General features: G+C 38.7%; 1 protein-coding gene across 5 annotated transcripts in view; it reads right to left on the reverse strand.

The window, feature by feature from the left end:
- Positions 1 to 19,608, reverse strand: part of LOC146488208 (uncharacterized) — a 71,285-nt gene that overhangs the window by 5,917 nt on the left and 45,760 nt on the right. The gene's annotated exons all lie outside the window — the stretch shown is intronic.

A 19,608-nucleotide genomic window follows, 5' to 3' on the forward strand; every position in this document is an offset into this window, starting at 1 on the left:
AAATAGGAGTCATGCTCTAGATTGGAAGGAATACTTCTGATAAATTCTATGTTTGGCATTGTTGCCATCAATTCTAGATAAGCGGGCTGCCACTGCGAATAACACCAAACAATCCTCTCTGGTGGTAGGTTGATTGCTCTTTGAGCCTGTTGCAACAAAGATTTTACCCAGACAGTCTTTCCTGATCCGGTCATCCCAGCAACCATACAAGTAAATGGATGTACAAATTGAAACCGCTGACACTTCTCTACAGAAAACGGCATAGCTCTGAAGGGAGTGAAATCAGCATTGCGGTGTTTAGACATCACGTGTCTTTGCATACTATCTTTTCTACTAAAGGATTTTTCGCAGAAGGAACAGAACTAACTCATGTCATTTCGGCGAAGACTTAACGTAAATTGAAAAAAACGTCGAATGTGTCACATTTATATAGAATTAACGCCTATTGTTTTCGCCACTACCCCCACCTCCACCACCACATTTCTATTGTTTTCCTCCACCACCGCCACCGCCCCCACCTCCACCACCACGTTTCTATTGTTTTCCCTCCACCACCACCACATTTCTATTGTTTTCCTCCACCACCGCCACCGCCCCCACCTCCACCACCACGTTTCTATTGTGTTAACTCCACCGCCACCACATTTCTATTGTTTTCCCTCCACCACCGCGTTTCTATTGTTTTAACTCCTCCACCACCACCACCACCCCCACCACCACATTTCTGTTGTTTTCCCTCCTCCACCTCCTGCTTCTCCTCAAGTCTATTGCTTCCCCCACATCCTACACAATAAAAGGGGAACTTACTTTCTTAAACTCATTCCATGATCATGACTCGCGTTGTAAAGAACAACCGGGGCTTCCTTCAACTCCTTTCTGATTGCCCTTCCAAGCAGCGTCAGTTTCTCTTGAGAACAGCTACTCCACAACAGTTGCATGCGTTATTGCAAGTTATTTATAATGTACTTACAGAAAACATACCAGTGTCTGAAGAAGTTAGGGCCTTATTGCGTTCGCATAAGGATGCTCTTCTAAATCTTGCTCAGCGAAATGTTCCTTACAAGACAAAGAAACGCATCCTTGTGCAAGAGGGCAGTGGGTTCATACAAGAATTACTGACCCCTGCAATTAGTAGCTTGGGGTATCTTATGTTTTAAAGGAGACCGTGGATTCTGAAATTTGGTCATTTGTGTCTCTCTTCTAACGAGTGCTGGTCGATATGAAGAGAAAGATGGATTAGGATAAAGAGAAGGAAAGTGAAATGGAGGATTACTCAACCTCTGATGAGGAAAGTGACGATGAAGAACCCCGGATAAAAGATGTCTTGAACAACCTTTTCAACGCGGTTCCAAAAAGCGCGCTTCTGAACTATTGCATAGTATGGCTACTTCTAAAAATATCTTGTTCTGGACACCTAGTGGACTGCTACTCCGAAACCAGCGCGCAATACCAGTAACAAACATCTCAGAGCTGGTCGAGTATGTGTTACTCCCTCATAACGAAGATTTCGCCAAACCCCGTGCGCTCAATACTTTCCTAGATGGGCTGGCCTAGCTCGGAGTGAATAAGCGACTGATCAAAAATAAAAAACTTCTAAGCGATTTGTTAGAAAAAGAAAGAGGATACCAGGATAAAGAGGGCGAATCAGGTAATGAGGCTAATGATGAAAACTTGTCGGACAGCAGTGAAGAGGAGGAAACCAGTTCTGAAAATAGTCAACCTGAACAGTCTCATAACAGCAGCCTGGAAAGTAATTGGGAAGAAGAGGCCGAGAATAGTAGCGACTCAGTTGAAAATTCAACGATGGCTCAGGCAAAAGTTCATGATCCGTGCCGACACTGCAACAGTTCACATGGATATGATACCGTAGTCATCAAATGTCCTAAGTGCTGTGGGGAAGATAACTGTAAAGTTTGCCCTATATGTGATCACAAGATTCCTCTTGAACGAAAGCACGCGAAGGAATCTCTCCGTCGATGTTATGATTGTGGCGCAATCACACACAAGGATGAAAGGACATCCAAAATGAGATTCTATCCCCCTAGCGATGAAGAGGATAAAGATGATTAACGCTGTAATAAGAACTTTGCTTTGTACTTGAATTGTTGAACGATTAAAATAAAGAATTTTCAGTAAATTCTGAGCGTGTTTTATTTTTTCAGTGCGCGCCAAACATAACATGCAAATTAATTTAAGCAGCCAGGAATCGATCAACCGTAAAAATATGCTTATTCGGAGCAACGTGAGAAACAAAGTCAACAAAAGACTGTTTTTACTGTTTAATCCCCGACAAAGCCCAACTTAATTAACATAATAGCTTAAGTAACGGTGCGTGAATCGAAACACGCGTCCGATGTCTGATGTCTGATTTCATCTCTTATAACCAACAAAATCACATAATCTCGATCAAATTCATCCAAAATAGAATCACTGAAAATGTATGATTATTACTGAAACTCACAATTCGTGAATAATGTGCTTGGCAGTAATCGCTTTTTCATACGCTTACGGACAATGAAAATAGACTACTGTATACAAATGGTCCAAATGAACGAACAACCTAACTCCCGCTTATCTTCGAGAATGATTTCAACACCCTTCAAAAATTCACCAAAGGAACGCCAGGCAAAATAATGACCTCACACTACCCAAGTGTAGGTTGCGAAAGGCCAAAGGGCTTTCACCTTCCGTGGAGCAAAAAATTTCAAACCACCAACCTAGGCTTAGCGAATGATTTAAACTCACTGATGGTAAATAACTGCTTAGAACCATCATATTGTGTGTTTCCTACTTCATAGCGGGAAAGTTCTATAACTATTTTATGACTATTCTATTTTTAAACTATGAGATCATCGTTTTATAATGAGAGCAAAATACTCCTCCCCCCCAATGATGTCACTATACTATTTTTAGATGATGTCATCACTTTTTTACGATGTCAACCCAGGAGCTATTGTGACGTCGTACCTCCCTAACCTCCCGTTATACCATTGTTTTCGGATGATGTCACCCTCCTGGGCTATTGTGACGTCATACCTCCCTTACCTCCCGTACGCTGAACGCCCAATTCCTATCTACTAGTTAATTCATGGTTATTCTTGAGATATGAGATAAAGTATAATTTATGAAAGAATTTACGGTTACTTGTGAGCCGCATCCAGTCATAAGTCCACATTTAAAGATTCCATAAATTGGACAACTGTCCGTATAAGCCTACTCACATCGATATCCAATCAGTTTTGTTTTCTAAATTTGACAAATCTTTTCGCCGTTCCACAATTAGCTCGCAAGTTCACAGAGACATGAAAACGGGAAGCGACTTCAATTGGTAAATAAGTAAGGCGCGCGTTTCTCATTGTACGCTGTGCTGACGTTTTTCATTGTCTAAGGCCGTGCATATTATTTTGAAGATTGTCAAAGAAACTTTCGTGTAAAATTTGTATGCCGTTGATTATTTTCAACTGTATTAAAGTAATAATTTGATCCTTGCTCTCAACGTGCTTACAACGATGTTGTCTTCATTGATAATTAAAATACTGATTTCTGATAATTTGCCAGATATATATGGTTATGGCGAATAGCTAAAGTAAAGTTGACTGCTATACCTTGTCCCCCGTCTCCACAGTAACGCAAAAAGCATTTCGGAGTGGGAAGCAACTCGTACACGTAAAAACCACCACAGTTTCGAACTCGGATGTTCTGAGATATTTCACAGCAGCCATAATACGAATGGAAACACACTTTGCGAGACACAACTCCTTCATCCACTGTAGGATGTCCACCAGTCAGATAACCGGGCGCATACGTACCACAATGTTGTTTAGGTACACAAGTATCAGGCATCTTGTTGCCCGCTCCTTCTTGGAAACGATACCACTTTTTAGCTAAGGATCCGTCACATTTCAAAACTCCCTTGTAGTCTTGCGCACGATCGCTTCCATTCAGGACCGTGTAATTGGAACATTCTAGAGAGTGAACATTACAATTTACAACGTTGTTAAAGTAAAATTACAGGAAAGACAAGCCAAGTTAATAGTCAACTTGCTATAGTTGTCCGTGCTTAATAATTATGTTGTAATTTCTTCCTCTTCGCCGACGACTACACTAAGACAGAACTACTACAGCTCGTGCCGCGACTGACCAAGTTCAGGGGCCCGTTTCTCGAAAGTCCCGGTAACTTATCGGCCCGATAAGTGTCTTTGGTGATAAATGTTTCTTAACAGAAGTCAATTTTTGTAAGCTTTGAATACTAAATTTTAAAATCTTATAATTCTATGAAAACATTGGCCAAGTACCATGTCTGTAATCGCAGTTTAGTCGGCGAAAAAACATTTCAAAATATACTTATCGGGCCCGGTGAGTTACCGGGACTTTCGAGAAACGGAACCCAGGATTGAGGAGGCGAGAAACATGCGTTTGAGGCCTGGCCTGGACAGTTCACACAGCCACCAACCATTACCAGATCGAGGCTGGATCCCGCTACGGTTCACCATTTCCTTGACTTCATATCCAGTCCTTTTTATTGTTACATGACTAGTGGCTCAAGGAACGGAAACGATAAAGCTGTCAAATGGAGACAAAATTGAAATCCCAAATGTTGTGAGAACGGTCACTTCGTCCCGCCTTATACAGCTGTATCAGACCTATTGTGTATAAACAAGCTTCAATCCACTCATGAGATCAACACCCTTCAATATCCTTCAGAAGGTGTGAATGGATTCAAAACCCCGTCTTATTCTAAAGTGTTCATATTTTCAGGTAACAAATCCCACCTTTTTAGGGCCTTAGAGTGTGTGAAATCAAGGCTAATGTAGGCAGCAGGATTTTTTTTTTTTACTGTAAGGAGTAGTTACTCTTGCATTCTAAAACTAAATAATTGATCAATAAAGTTTTACACTTCAGGTGTGTGCCGCCTCTCAGAAAAAGTCATTAGCAGGTCTGGACAGCACGTAGACGGATTGTGTCAATGCAATGACCTACCTGGAGGAAATAACTGGTGTTATTGGCAAAAATAGTAAGAATGAGAAGCAGAAACCCTTAACGGACTAACCTTTTCTTTCTGGAATACACGACGCCAAATGTGTGTGGTGATGGGTGGGGTACGGTGGGGAAGTGGAGTAGGATTAAGACATCACTTAGCAAGAATGAAGAGAAAGCATCTGATTGGTATGAAGACAACAAGCTAAAGGGTAACTATAGTAAATATAGAACCATGACAGTGCAGAACAAAAGAGAGATAACAAATCCGACCATGAGTATTCAAGGCAGCGAAATCGAGTCGACAGAGAAGCCGAAACTTTTAGGAGTGACGGTAGACAGTAAAATAAACTTTAACCATCATACTAACAACGTGTGTAAAAAAGCAAGCCAAATGATTGGGGCCCTTGTAAGACTGAAAAACCTGATACCAACAGAAGCCAGGCTGCAGCTATATAAAGCTGCTATCTTACCATACCTTACTTATTGCCACCTCACCTGGCACTTCTGCAAGTCAAGCGATAGGAAAAAGCTTGAACGTATACAAAAAAGAGGACTCAGGGCAGTTTTAAGGACAAACATTCTAGCTACGAGAAACTACTGGCAAAAGCAGGCATACCATCGTTATGCAACAGGCGATTACAGGACATTGCCATCTTCATGTATAAGATATTAAGCATGAATTACTGCAACAGAGACTTTGTAATCTTTTCCAATTACACAGTAACTCGTATTACTTAAGGAAACTAGAATTTGATCAACCTTGATTCTTTGCGGTGACATAGAGAAAGCACTCACTTCGTTACCTAGGGCCTAAACTGTGGAATGATCTCACTCCTAGAATAAGATATCAACCCTCTCTGAAGCAATTTAAAAGAGTCATACGTAATCAGCACCTTACTGCCACAGCTGCAAATTAAATTTTTTTCCACTTTCCAATATTTTATATGGGTCGTACGTAATAACCTCACAGATTCAGTTTTCTAACATGTTTGCGAATATGATTTCTTTTCTCTAAGCTTAGAAAGTATTTGTTACTTTTCTCTCCTTGTTCATACCACTTTGCCCTGGTTCTCACAATTATTCCTTGAGTCTTCCTCTCTTCTAGAAGTTCTACTTCTGATTTAAATTTCTCTAAGTCATAAAATGTGTCATTGGGCGGATTCAGTTCATGAACAACCTTAAGACTTAAGACCATAATTCTCGAGTAAGTCAGATTCTTCTTTCTTTTTCTTTCTGTTTTTTGTTTTGTTCTGTTTGTTTTTTTGCTTGCAACCTTTTTAGAAAAATCTACAGAAAATTCTCTAATTTTAGATTTTATCCATTCCAAGGTCATTTTGATCACATAATCGTCGTTCATTAGAAGAGAAACGTTTACTTTCCAAAAGCCTGCACCTTTTAATTGTTGTTCTATCATATTGAACTCAGTAACTACCGTGGCATGGTCGGTTGTAATTGCGGGACAAATATTTACATTGTTGATATGATCAAAGAGGTGCACCGACGTCAACCAATAATAAAACCTAGAATAAACAAAAGGCGATTTTTGACTCCAGGTAAAACTTTGTACGCCGGGATTTTGTATTCGCCAAATGTTATGTAAATTCAAATTGTTTACTATTCGTTGATTGCACTTAATGCCACCCTTCTTGTCCAAGTAGGGATTTAAGGGACGAATAAAACCGCCACCAATTATGATATTATCTTCAACCGAAATTCCAAGCTCCTGACCAAGTGGTTCTGAAGGTTGTCAAAGAATAGACGTGAACATCGATCTCTATTGGGAGCCATAACGGGAACACGACATTACAAGCCAACAAAAAAGAAATCATGCACTCTTCGGACGAACGCCATATTGGATCGAAATCCTTCGCCTCTTCCCATGACAACCCGCAAGCCTTGATCCATCCTAGTCTCCAATCTTTTCACCCCACAAAACACGTAAATAGCGACTGGGTACGAGTCTGAAGCGACATGATAGCCACCATTGAGTCGTATGGTGGAGTCAAGGGCTGCAATGCGAGTAGTTATGTATTTGAGGGTTTTAGCGCAAAAGAAAATTGCGCAAATAATTTTGCCATACAATTCCATTAATCTTAAACATTTGAGGAATGTTTTTTACATGAAATTTCATTAATCTTAAACATTTTTCAAACGAGTTGTTAGCAGGATTTCATTAATCAATAAAAATTGCGCAAATAATTTTGCCATAAAATTTTGTTTACCTTGAATAAAAATTGCGCAAATAATTTTTTCCAAATTTTGGAAACTATCTGTAAAATAAAATTGTGCTAATAATCTTTACCCATACCCTAAAATAAATCCACCTCTTTAACAAATTACCAAGTCCGAATAATATTTTCCAAAAATCTGAAAAATTCCCAAGGTCAAACCCAAAAAGGCTTAAAGAAATGTCGCTTATATATAATATGGAGAAAGTGTCAGAAAATATCAGAAAAAAATCTGACCCAAAAAGGCTTAAAGAAATGCCTCTTATATATAATATGGAGAAAGTGTCAGAAAAAAAATCTAATCCAGTATATGTGAATAAATCAAGAAACAAATTATCGAAATCTGAATTATTACAAATCATTTTCGAACGAAATGGAAATGCTGAATTACTCACAAAGTAGTTTAATGGATTATAATAATATATAATAATCAGTTTAATTACTCTTTTTGTAGCTTAACAGCTAAATTACAAGAGTGGTCAGGGCACTAATCATATATATACATTAACATGAAACATTAAACATTTAAACATTTTACTAAGAATATCTATATGTAATAAATTTGTCGAGACGATTAGTAGAGGCCATGGCGGGATCCTCTCTGATGGTGGCTGAACGTAGATTGTATCCATGGGACACAGTTGTGCGCTGTGGTAGGACGCCAGTGTCCCGAACTCTCTTGATAAACTTAGTGCATGCTGCGGCGCGCCAATCCGAGAGAGTATGAAGACCACAGCGCACCAGTGCGTCCCTGTAGGGAAGCCCAGGAAAGATTATCTCTAAGGCTTTTTTCTGCACACCCTCAATTAGGAGGCTAAGATATTCCGGCAAATTTGCCCAAACTGGGGAGACATATTCTAACACTGAACGGATCAGACTGAAGTACAGAACTAACTCCCTTTCCATCACACCTGACTTCTTCAAACAGCGCAGAGCGTACAGGCGTTTGCGCGCTCTCTGAACAATGTACTCGCAGTGCGTGTTCCAGCATAAATTATCAGTAACATACACACCAAGCAACTTATACGTGTGGACGCGCTCGATTTCGGACCCAGAAAGTTGCAAAGGAGGAGGATGGTGCGGCTTATAGTGTAAAAAATCAATAAACATCTCCTTGCACTTCACGGGGTTGAGGCGAATGCCATGCTCAGTAGCATATGTGCAAATATCTCTTGCAATGAACGGCAGAAAACTGGTGGAACATCTAGGTATAATCTCCACCACCGAGAGGTCGTCTACGTATTTAGCCCTGATCTTCCATTGCCTGGCTAGGTTATTAACAAGTACTGCAAACAGTAAGGGGGCCAATTTAGTCCCTTGGGGAATACCACCCCTGCGCACAACATGACCCGAGATAGCACTACATATTTTAACCGACTGCGATCTATTTGTCAAAAACAAACCGATCCAGATAATGAGCACATTATGTACACCAAGATTACGCAGTTCAGAGCAAAGGACATTATGGTCCACTAGGTCGAACCTTTTGCTTAAGTCTGTAAATAGGATTCTATCATAGCAGTGTCCAGTGTCCAGGGCTTCTAAAATACAATGTAAAATGTAAATTAAGGCATGTGTCGTTGATTTTCCCGGAAATGCAAATTGCAAGAAGTCGATGTTATCAATGACTTCGCTATACAAGGAATTAAGTGTGAAACCTTCCATGATCTTAGCTATTTGAGCAGTGAGAGTAATCGGTCTTAAATCACTGTCCGCAGACCTGGGAGGCGACACCTTGGGCAGGGGCCGGACCAGTGATTCCTTCAATTGAGATGGAACGTAGCCCTGTTTTAGCGACGAGTTATAAATGTCTGTAAGCACAGGACACAAAACAGGACGCTGCAAACTCCTTTAAGATCTTGTTTGGAATCGGGATAGGGCCTGAGGACTTGTTGGGCTTTATCTGTCGCAACGCCTTGTACACAACCCTTTGATCTACTAGGAACTCCCTAGGGACCTCAAGATCCAGATCACAGTCCATCAGGTCAAGAAGAATAAAATGAGCAGTCGATCCCGAATTAATGGATACAAACAAGCAATTAATAAACACAAACAATCGATTAATGGATATAAACAAAAAATTAATCCAACAACGTAAACCATCCCCTACAAGAAATGTTAAGTAAATAGTGAAATAATATAAGAACAATATTATTGCTCCACCAACGGAGTTAAAGGACAAACCAGTCCCGACTCCAAGAAATAAAAAGCAACCGATTCCTGCTCCGAGAGCCAAAATAAGGCAAGTGAATCAAGCCTTGAAAGGTTATACTGAATCATATGAAATTGATGTGATAAATAAAAAAGACCCATTAGTTCAACTACAAAAAACCAGACCAGCACTTGGATAGAACATCAAAAACATATTGGGGCCGATGAAGGGAATCAAATTTATTGAACTCTGAAAGTGACATTTGAAAAAATATCCGGTGATAAAATTATATCCAGAGCAGCCTATTTCAATAGTATGGCTCAAAAAGTTATCAAACAAACAGAAATTGCTGAAACATTACAATTGTCTGCAGAACAAATCTCTTAAATAAGATAGCTCAATGGATATTAGAGGGATCTGGATAGGTTATAACATCAATCAACAATCATTACCTTAATATCGTACAATATGAACCAACAAAGGGTTCATCATATCTAAAACTACCACTTGAATTACGACATCATAAAAAAGGATTGATCAATCGGCAGAATAAAGACATTGAATGTTTCAGATGGTGTCATATCAGACATTTGAATCCACAAGATAAAAACCCCCAGAGAATCAAAAAAATTTGGATTACAATGGAATTGAATTTCCAGTAGCCATCAAACAGCCATCAATTTTCTTCTTGTCGCAATCGTTGCGAGAAGGAAGAAGTCGCTCCTACTTCGTGCAACGATGACTGCAACAAAAATGTTGCGAAGAAGGTTCATTTCAGGGCATGTTACATTTGGCAACGATCCGTGCAACTTGTGTCACAACAGCGCAACGAAATTACGAGACAGGTTGCAATAAAAAATTGCGTAGTGTAACGGCGCCTCATAGAGTACAATTGTATACATTTCTATCTATAGATGAATACACATATAGATATCTCCCAATTACTTACCAGAGTTGGCCGTAGCTGTTGGAGTCGTGTATGGTGTGGAAGTAGTTGATGCTAAAACGAACAAATCAAATATTCATATCAATAGACCATATTCGTATTCCCGTAATTAAACCAGAACAAGCTTGCACGTAAAAATGTTCCAGGCGGTAGGTATTAAAGTATTTCCTGACTTTTTTCGTAACTTTTTTAAGAAGAGGAACAGAAACTTTAGAACAACTGAAGCCAGTTGACATTGGGGACTAAGACTTGTAAGCATTCGACTAAAACTACCAGAACTCATTTTCGTTTTGGCTTTCATATCCAACCCATATCCAACCCATTGGTGAACAAATTAGAGTAGTACTGAAGGATTCTGGACGCCCTAATGAAAATGTCATTCTTATACTTGCCGTTTTGTTCTGCGTTAGCGGGCTCGGTCATCCGTTTCAGCACCATACAAGCGTTTTACCAACCCTGGTGCCCATAAGCTTTATTTACTTTTACCCGGTTCAGTGTACATCGTTTTTTGGACGTTAACTTTGCGGCGATTGATCGTTAAAATGATTACATTTGTTTGAGTTGTACAACTTTATCTTTTAATATTAAAAAACTGATTTAATGAATCCTAGTTAACAGAATATACAAGTAAACATAATGGTATATAGATATCTCATACATTACTTACCAAAGCTGGAGCTTGGTCTGGAAGTTGTTGGCGCTAAAGCGAATAAGTCAGAAATTCATTTCATTATTTTTTAACCATGTCAAATTCACTGTGCTTTAAGGATTGGGGGAGTTCATGGTATACAAGTTAATTCATGGTTATTATTGACATATGAGATAAAGTATAATTTATGAAAGAATTTATGGTTACTTGTGAACCGCAGTCAGCCATAAGTCCACATTTAAAGATTCCATAAATTGGACAACAGTCCGTATTGGCCTACTCACATCGATATCCAATCAGTTTTGTTTTCTAAATTTGACAAATCTTTTCGCCGTTCCATAATTAGCTCTCAAGTTCACGGAGACATGAATACGGGAAGCGACTTGTATTGGTAAATAAATTAAGCACGTGTTTCTGATTATACGCTGGCTGACGTTTTTTCATTGGCTAAGGCCGTGCATGTTATTTTGAAGATTGTCAAAAAAACTTTCGTGTAAAATTTGTATGCTGTTGATTATCTTCAAATGTATTCAAGCAATAATTTGATGCCCCCTCTCAACGTGTTTACAACAATTTTCTCTTCATTGATAGTTAAAATACTGATTACTGATAATTTTCGATACATATAGTTATGGCAAACAACTAAAGTAAAGTTGACTGCTTTACCTTGTCCCCCGTCTCCACAGTAACGCAAAAAGCATTTAGGAGTCGGTTTTTTTCCATAAATGTTACTGAAAAAGTTATACCAGACTATGTGATAAGGTGTAGAAAACTGTAGCACTGGTTACTGCATGTCACAAAACCCATGAAAATTAACAGTTATTATTGGATAATCAAAAGTAAGTAAAAGAAAACAATTTACTTGGTATATTAACATTTTTATAATAATGTTATGTGACAATCACTTCAGTGGAAGTACTGTACCAATTTTTTTTTTAACTTCCTAGTGAAAATGAATTTTGTTCAAAAAATAGGAGGCAAAAAACTGACTAAAGCAAATCCAAGAGAATTTTAACAACTATTTGTTCTTGAAGAATTGGGGGTGCTGAAAAACATTGAGAGTTCAAATAACTGAGATTGCACTGTAAAAATAAATAACTATTTATTTCATAGTTCATTACCCACTAACAAGTTTTAAATTTTTCTTTTAATTAAAAGAGATGGCAGATAAGAAGTTTGACCTTGTATCTGTTAAATCACAGTCTTCAAAAGAAGCCAGGGTCTGGTTGCATTAAACATGGCCTGAATATCAGTCATCTCCTCTCTAGATGATTGGTGGGAGATGGGAAACAGCTGATATTGAGGCTTTGTAAAAAATATATATATTTAACTAAAGCAAAAGGTAAGGTGAGGTTTTGTCTTACAGACAGTGCAACAAACTCAACCGGGGCCACCGATAAAACCGACACTTTGAAATTTAAAGACATGTTCTCGTTTTTGATTGGTTTACCAACTACCAAAGCCAGACTCCTTTGTTGTAAACGTGACCTATGATTGGCTGATCAATGTTGGGTGGCCCCAGTTGAGTTCCTTGCACTGTAAAGTATACAGGGAATGCCCCTTGTTCAGCATATTTCTGTAGCCTCCATCAATTGAATAGTTATAAGAATGATTGAGTGACAGTGCTGACTGTAGCTTATAAGCGTGCAGCTATTGTAGGCCCAGACATCCAGTGGCCAATCTCTGTTGTACACAACATGCTAGAGCAATAGCCCTGCCTGGCCAACTAATTAAAATCTTTACTGCTGAAGAAAAATTTTATATGCTCAGCGAGTGCCCGTTCAATTTGGTTCCTGCCATCACGTCAACATTTATCAAAAGGTAAACAATTTAATACACAACTGGATCTATCCCTTGATGGGAAAAATGCACAAAAACGTTCACACAAGAATGGATGATTTACAAGTTTATGAACTGCCTCAACAAGAACGTCCATTAACAAAGTGATTCATGAGCCAAGCTGTGTTTGCATCGCATCTGTCATCATCTGTGATGGTAAATAAAAAGCTTACATCAATTTATTTTTTGCTATAGCTAAAACACAAGATCTAAACCCACCAGTAAAGGTTACACCCTCTGTGCATGGCTTTTGTGCCCAGGCAGTGGCAAATCTTAAAAACACTCCTAAGTGAGATTTCATAATTTAAGCAGATGGGGGCCTTTGATGATTTTTAAATTTTTCCCTATGTTCACGTTTTGGATAATGTTATTGTTTGATGAGGTCAGGTTTACGAGATGCCGAATTGTCCAGAATTTGCAAGTCTGATTACCACATCAGGATTCATCGAGCACACGAAAGCAGTGACTGGGGGGAAGCTGGCTGGAAAGGACTAATCCTGCAGGTGGCTGAGATGCCATTACCGATGGCGGTTCTATAAAATGGAATATTTTCAAAGATTTCATGACAAATCAGACCAAGAAATTTAGAAGACGACTGTGACTAGCTCACTATGAAATTACGAAGATAAAGAATAAAAAGAAATGCATGGAGGGTTGCTCATGACATAGCGTTGCACATTGACGATGCACCTGTTGTCAGATTACATAAGGGAATTTGTAACAGAGAGGAGGAGGAAGCAGGTTTTTTTTTTTCAACAGGACCCAGCTAATCATGATTACTTGAAGGCATCTGAAAGTTAAGAAAAAACATGTACCTGGCTATAATTATTATTTTGCAAAAATTTGTGGCTAGAGTTATACAAGGAATTTGTCAAAGACACCTGCGAGGTTAAGAAAGAGCAGCAGTGTGCTTCATGTGAGAATGGTTGGCTGGCTCCATAATGGGCAGAATTCCATTCCCTTTCCTGGATAAAGAGAAGTTAAGGTACAAATTAAAATGTCTTTGAATCTCCGGCTACTTCTTTAGATGGAACAGCATGACCAGTACTGTTGATGACTTTATGCCTAATTCCTTCAATAAAGGAAAGCTGAACACAGCGACAAAAATTGCAGACTTTTCTTCTGCTATAGTTTGTGGTTTCTGAGGGGCTAGTGAAAATATACCTATAGTGCATTCAAAACATCTCCATTTTTCCAAAGATTGCGAAGTCAAGCAACCATTGAGAAGCGATGAAACAGAGAATGAGGATAACAATTGGGAAGAGTTACCACTATCTGGAGGGTTAAAATCTCTTTTTTTAACTTAGCACTCTCTTGGAAAAACCCTCCCTTCCATACAAGAAAAAAATTGAAAAATGAAAAGGATTGTGCTAATAACCAGTCATCTACAAGAAGCAAAGGGGACAGACATTAGCGACAATGAAAGTCCCAGACCAGCGTCTTTTACAGGATAACAAACCCACATCTGATGATAATGATCAAAAAGGTGGAGACGACACTGTTGTTGTGGGTGAAACATGGTGCAGTGACACTGAGGGGATGCTGAGTGAGAATGATGATAGTGAGTGTGAATACCAATGCCGGCAAATAAAAAGTGCAGCACTAGAAGTGGACACACTGCAGTCAATAATTATTGGTAAATCGCTTAACCCTAAATAGTATCACAAAAGTGCTTAGAATATTGTTAGTTGTTAACTGGAAGGGGTTGTTTTGCATAATGCTGAACGCCGAATGTCGCATTTTACGCCACCTATAGCAGTTTAGCAGTAAGGTTACCGTATACCTTTAGGGGTCTTTCGCGTCGAAGCAATGTAGCATGTCCGGTTTAAACTGTAGATATGTAAACCCCTATATCAAATTAAAGCTTATAGAGCTGGCTATCAAACTATATCAAGAATTTTGAAATTAAATGAATTGTCGAATTTTTTACCACCTCTAAATGTGAGCATCCGAATCACCTTTTAAAGGCTACAAGTCAAGTGAATTTTGTTTTTCGCTTATTTAATTTGCTCCTCAGTTTCCGGTACACCCAAAGCGCAAAAAAAACATGTCTGCGTTCGGTGATATTAAATTGCAGTGAAAAGTTACAGAACATTTTCGAAATACGATTGAAGAAATGTGAAGGGATCGTATAAAAATCACTCGGAGAAAAAATATTTCAAAAGAAAAAAATTGCGACACGTCTTTGTTCCTTATATGTTAAACTAGCTACTGTCCAAAATTGAAGGTAAACAAACAAATTCCATTTGAGTTTTAGGAAGTGCCCCCTCCAAGTGAAAAAATTGATTCAAGAAAACAGCGCTAAAAATTCGACAATTCATTTTCTTTCAAAATTCTTGGTATAGTTTAATAAGCCGGCTCTATATAAGCTTTAATTAATTTGATGTGGGGGTTAGGTATCCACAGTTTAAACCGGACGCTCTACGTCGCTTGGACGCGAGACCCCTTTTAAGCAACGAACAAAGTTATGAAGGTCTAAGCACATTTCTTTTCTGTTTAGGGATAACACTGATTATACAGATGGTTAGCTTTAATTTGTTGTTATGGCAGCCATTGCATTAAAGGACTTCTATAGATTCAACATTCGGCGTTCTGCAAAATACCCCTGCCGCTTGAAAATTAAACCTTAATTCTACTCGGCCTCATGCAAATAAAAATACTATCGGCTATACAATAAGGTACAATAAGGTGTAGTAAGTAAGGCGTCCTCTTGAAACCCACAACCCCATTTCAGCACAACTGACATTCTTAAAGCTACATGGATGTGAGTGGGGGGTACAAAAAAATATCAAAATATTATGTACACTGTACAGGAAAATATTCAGGTCGGGATTAGCTATTTATCGAGTTTTGATAGTTTTCTTCACGCTCAAAGTATTATTTTGTTGTTATTATTCTTTTTAGTTTTAAAGATGATTGAGGCAAACTGTCACTCAGTCTTAGGCAAATTTTGTTGATCAACCATAAACCTCAGAGAAAAAGGCTACACTAACCGTGAAACAGACTTAAAATATACATGTATCCTGGAGTAATAAATGAAAAAAAAAAACTGTGATAATTCACAACAATCAGAACAGAGAAAAACTAAACGACGATCTTCAACAATTTGCACAAACAAGCGAACAAATTTTGCGTACTTTTGATGTTATGATGAAAATGAGGTCACACTAATGACTAATTTTACATTGAATTTCGCTTTTAACGTTCTTTGAAAAGACATATCCTATCCTTTAAAGTATTTGTGTTTGTTCTCTGTGAACATTGTCAGAAATAAATGCAAAAATTAGAAATATATGCGACAAAAACTTGTCAGTAGTTTATGCTAGCTAACGATAACAAAGTGTTACGAGACGTTTGTTTCACTGACTATTTTACCTGAGAATCAAATTTTCTTACATGAAGCAAAAAGGAATGAGATTAGAAAAGAAAACTCCAGGGAAAATAACGAACATGGACCGAAAAATGAGCTCAAGAGACTTTTCTGAAGTTAGCAGTAGCTTAAGTTAAACATGTTGCAGTGTGAACACTGCAAAAAAAAAATAACTTGCAAAAGTCGACAGCAAAGTTTTGTCAACAAAATCACATATAAGACTTAAGCTTCAATATACTCGCCTCTTTGGAAATAACCAGTCCTTTTATTCCATTGCTGATTTTTTCGTTCGTTTTACAACGTTAAATGGGCAAAAAGGTTTCACTTCAAGAGGAAAAATCTAACGTTTCTTCGAAGATCAGATCCGCTGTTTATAATGTGCCGCCTCTAGAACAGTCCTTTTTCGCCGCTATTCGCCTTGCTCTTTTTCCCGCTGTTGGAAAGCAAAATTGGACCAGATTAAAAAATAAAACGCCAAGGGATCGAAATAATGAACATAAACCGAAAAAAAATGAGCTAAAAGGAAAACTCTGAAGTTAGCAGTATTAACTGCGTGTCAACACAGCAAGAAATCAATTTATTGCAAAACAGCCGCAAATGAGCAAAGGTTTGTCTACAAAATCACATGAATATACATGTACTTGCCTCTTCTGAGAATAGCCAGTCCTTTTATTCCATTGCTGATTTTTTCATTCGTTTTACAGCGTTAAGTGAGCGAAACGTTTCACTTCAAGAATGAAGAGGAAAAATCCAACTTCTCTTCGCGCCGGATCGGAGTAAAATGATTCACTTCACGATCGGCGACGCTAGAAGCAGGAACGGTGGAACGGCGGAATGGTGGAAAATCACTACAAATCCTAAAGCATGGAACGGCGGAAATCACCCCAAATAAACTGTAACCCTAACCCTAACCCTTACCCGTTCCGTGTTCTTGAATTTGGGGTGATTTTCTGCCTTTCCACCGTTCCGGTTTTTAGGGTTGCCCCTTCAAGACTCACGGCGCCTGCTGTTTATGATCAATGCCCCCTTCATGTAAATTCCCGCCGCGCGTAGTCTTACTCTTTCTCCCGCTGTTGAAAGGTAAAATTTGGAGGAGATCGGAGGAGATTAAAAAATATAACTCCAAGGGACATTTTAAACATGGACCGAAAAAAAAATGAGCTCAAAAGACTGCTCTGAAGTTAGCAATATTAAGCTCAAGTTTAAATTACACGGCGTGTCAACACTGCAAGAAAACAGGATCTTGCACGATAGCAATCCAGCAAAGTTTTGTCAACAAAATCACATGAATATACTCGCCTCTTCTGAGCATAATCAGTCTTTTTATTCCATTGTTGATTTTTGTCGTTTGTTTTACAACGTCAAGTGGACGAAACGTTTCACTTCTAGAGGAAAAGTCCAACGTTTCGTAGCGCCGGATCGGAGTAAAATGGTTTCACTTCAAGATTCTGATGACGTGCCAGTCAATTTGTTTCCTCCACCGCTAGACGTCTTGCTGTTTCTCCCGCTGTCGGTCACATAAATTGACTTTGTATTTTGTCGTCTTTAAAATTATGTTTTGCTTTTCTTTTTCTAAAACGCAGTTGGCGATGCAACTTCCCGCCGAAAAACAAGAAAAACGCGGGTTGCCACACAGGTTGACTGTGGCATTTCACAATGGCTTACATAGAGGGGCGGAAGGACGTACGGACGTACGCACGTACGTACGCCGGACGGACAGTGACGTCATAACCAAACCAAAATTTCTCGCATTCACGGGTTACCAAATTCTCTTAGCTATGGGGCTCCGCTGCGCGCGCCTGCGGCGCGCACGAGAGCTCCGCTATAACCAACTGCTCTGGACGAACCGTCTCAGGGTTTTTCTCAAGGCCATTTTCATCACACCAGTTCTCAAAAACCCTCACCCAAGTATTTGTGCTTTTTCGCATATTTAGGTTTTTTGCAGCGTCTTTTAATACCGTAACTTCTTTCATCCGTAAAATCTTTAAAATTGGACGCCTTCTTGGCACTGAGATATAGGAAACGTTGCCATAACAATTTTGTTATCTCACATGTGAAATTCTAAATTAAAAAATATACGCCAATTACAATTATTTTACAACTGTCTGATTATTTAAATCTTTCTTAGACGCAACTTAACTTCCAAATGGGTTCAATGATACGGTTTGTTTTGATAGAGTTTTCAGCATCAAATTGACTTGGTCCACTCATCAGATTTTTAAAGCAAAACAAAACATTAATGCGAGGACACCGGTCAAGGAGGATATTTAAGAGCGGATGTCTGTAAATATCAACCAGAGGTGTGCAATAGCGAAAAATTCAAAATTCTCAAAAAAATTCACAACATAGCCCACGATAAACTATTGCAAGAAATACATGTTTTACTTCCATCCGATAATTATTTTTGATGTGAGGCTATGATCTTGAATTCACCGCTCCTGAAATGGGTTTTGAGTGTTTGACATCACATGTTGCGAAGACCTTATTTTAAAAATCAACCAGTTTTGTTCCAAACGAAAAACATCCAGTCTGATAAAGTACATAATTATAGACATCATGAATGGCATGTTACTCATCTGAAGTGAAAATAAAATATTTAGGAGATTTTTAAATATTTACAATTTTTTAAGCGATTTCTCGGGATGCCAAATTGACAAATTTGCGAGGCTAAAATCATCAACTGGTACATGGCGTTGAGTATAGAGATTTACACCACGTGGAAGAGCATCATTTTTTCTTATAAAATCCGCTTTCAAAGCTATGGGCAACAGAGAAGGAAATTTTTGAGGCCGCCAATTACAAGTAGTACTTTAGTGAAATTTGAGCTTTTCTGTCACGGCATTCCGATGCTAAAACTCAGATAAACACAACATGAAAACGTTTCAAACAATAATGGCTTATTAATTCTTGCTACAGGGCACTGCCTGTACATGACCTATGCTTATAAGACTATTTTCCTTGGTTTTCTATCTTGTAGGGGCAGTGTCAAAAGATTTTAGGGGAGTTCAAAAGCCGTACACGGGTCAGTTTACGTTGTGAACCGGTCGCAACACTAGTAAATATGAAATAAAATGAAACCAGGGCTTCTTTCATTCAATCTTACTTTGAAAACATGGAGCAAATAGCTAAGAGTGCTATATAATTCATACCTTTGAGCGGCCACACTGGATGTTTAAGAAATATGGGACATCGACAGGAAACACCGTAACACTCTAGGCCGTTTTATACATTTGGTCTCCATTTGGTCACAAAGATTGTGACATACATTTCACCGGTAGACCGCTGACCTTGCACTTAGGTACGCCCTTGTCCACGGGATAGAAATCGTCCAGCTAGACCCCAAAGACAATTAATTATATTGTCTACACTCGCGCAGCTGTTTGATTTTTGATAAAGGGGACAAAATTCGAGCAAACATTTTTTCCTAACAAATTATTCCACACA

Source organism: Pavona decussata, unplaced genomic scaffold (genome assembly GCF_977016875.1).
Source record: "Pavona decussata unplaced genomic scaffold, jaPavDecu1.1 SCAFFOLD_11, whole genome shotgun sequence".
In the NCBI taxonomy this organism is placed as follows: Eukaryota; Metazoa; Cnidaria; class Anthozoa; order Scleractinia; family Agariciidae; genus Pavona; species Pavona decussata.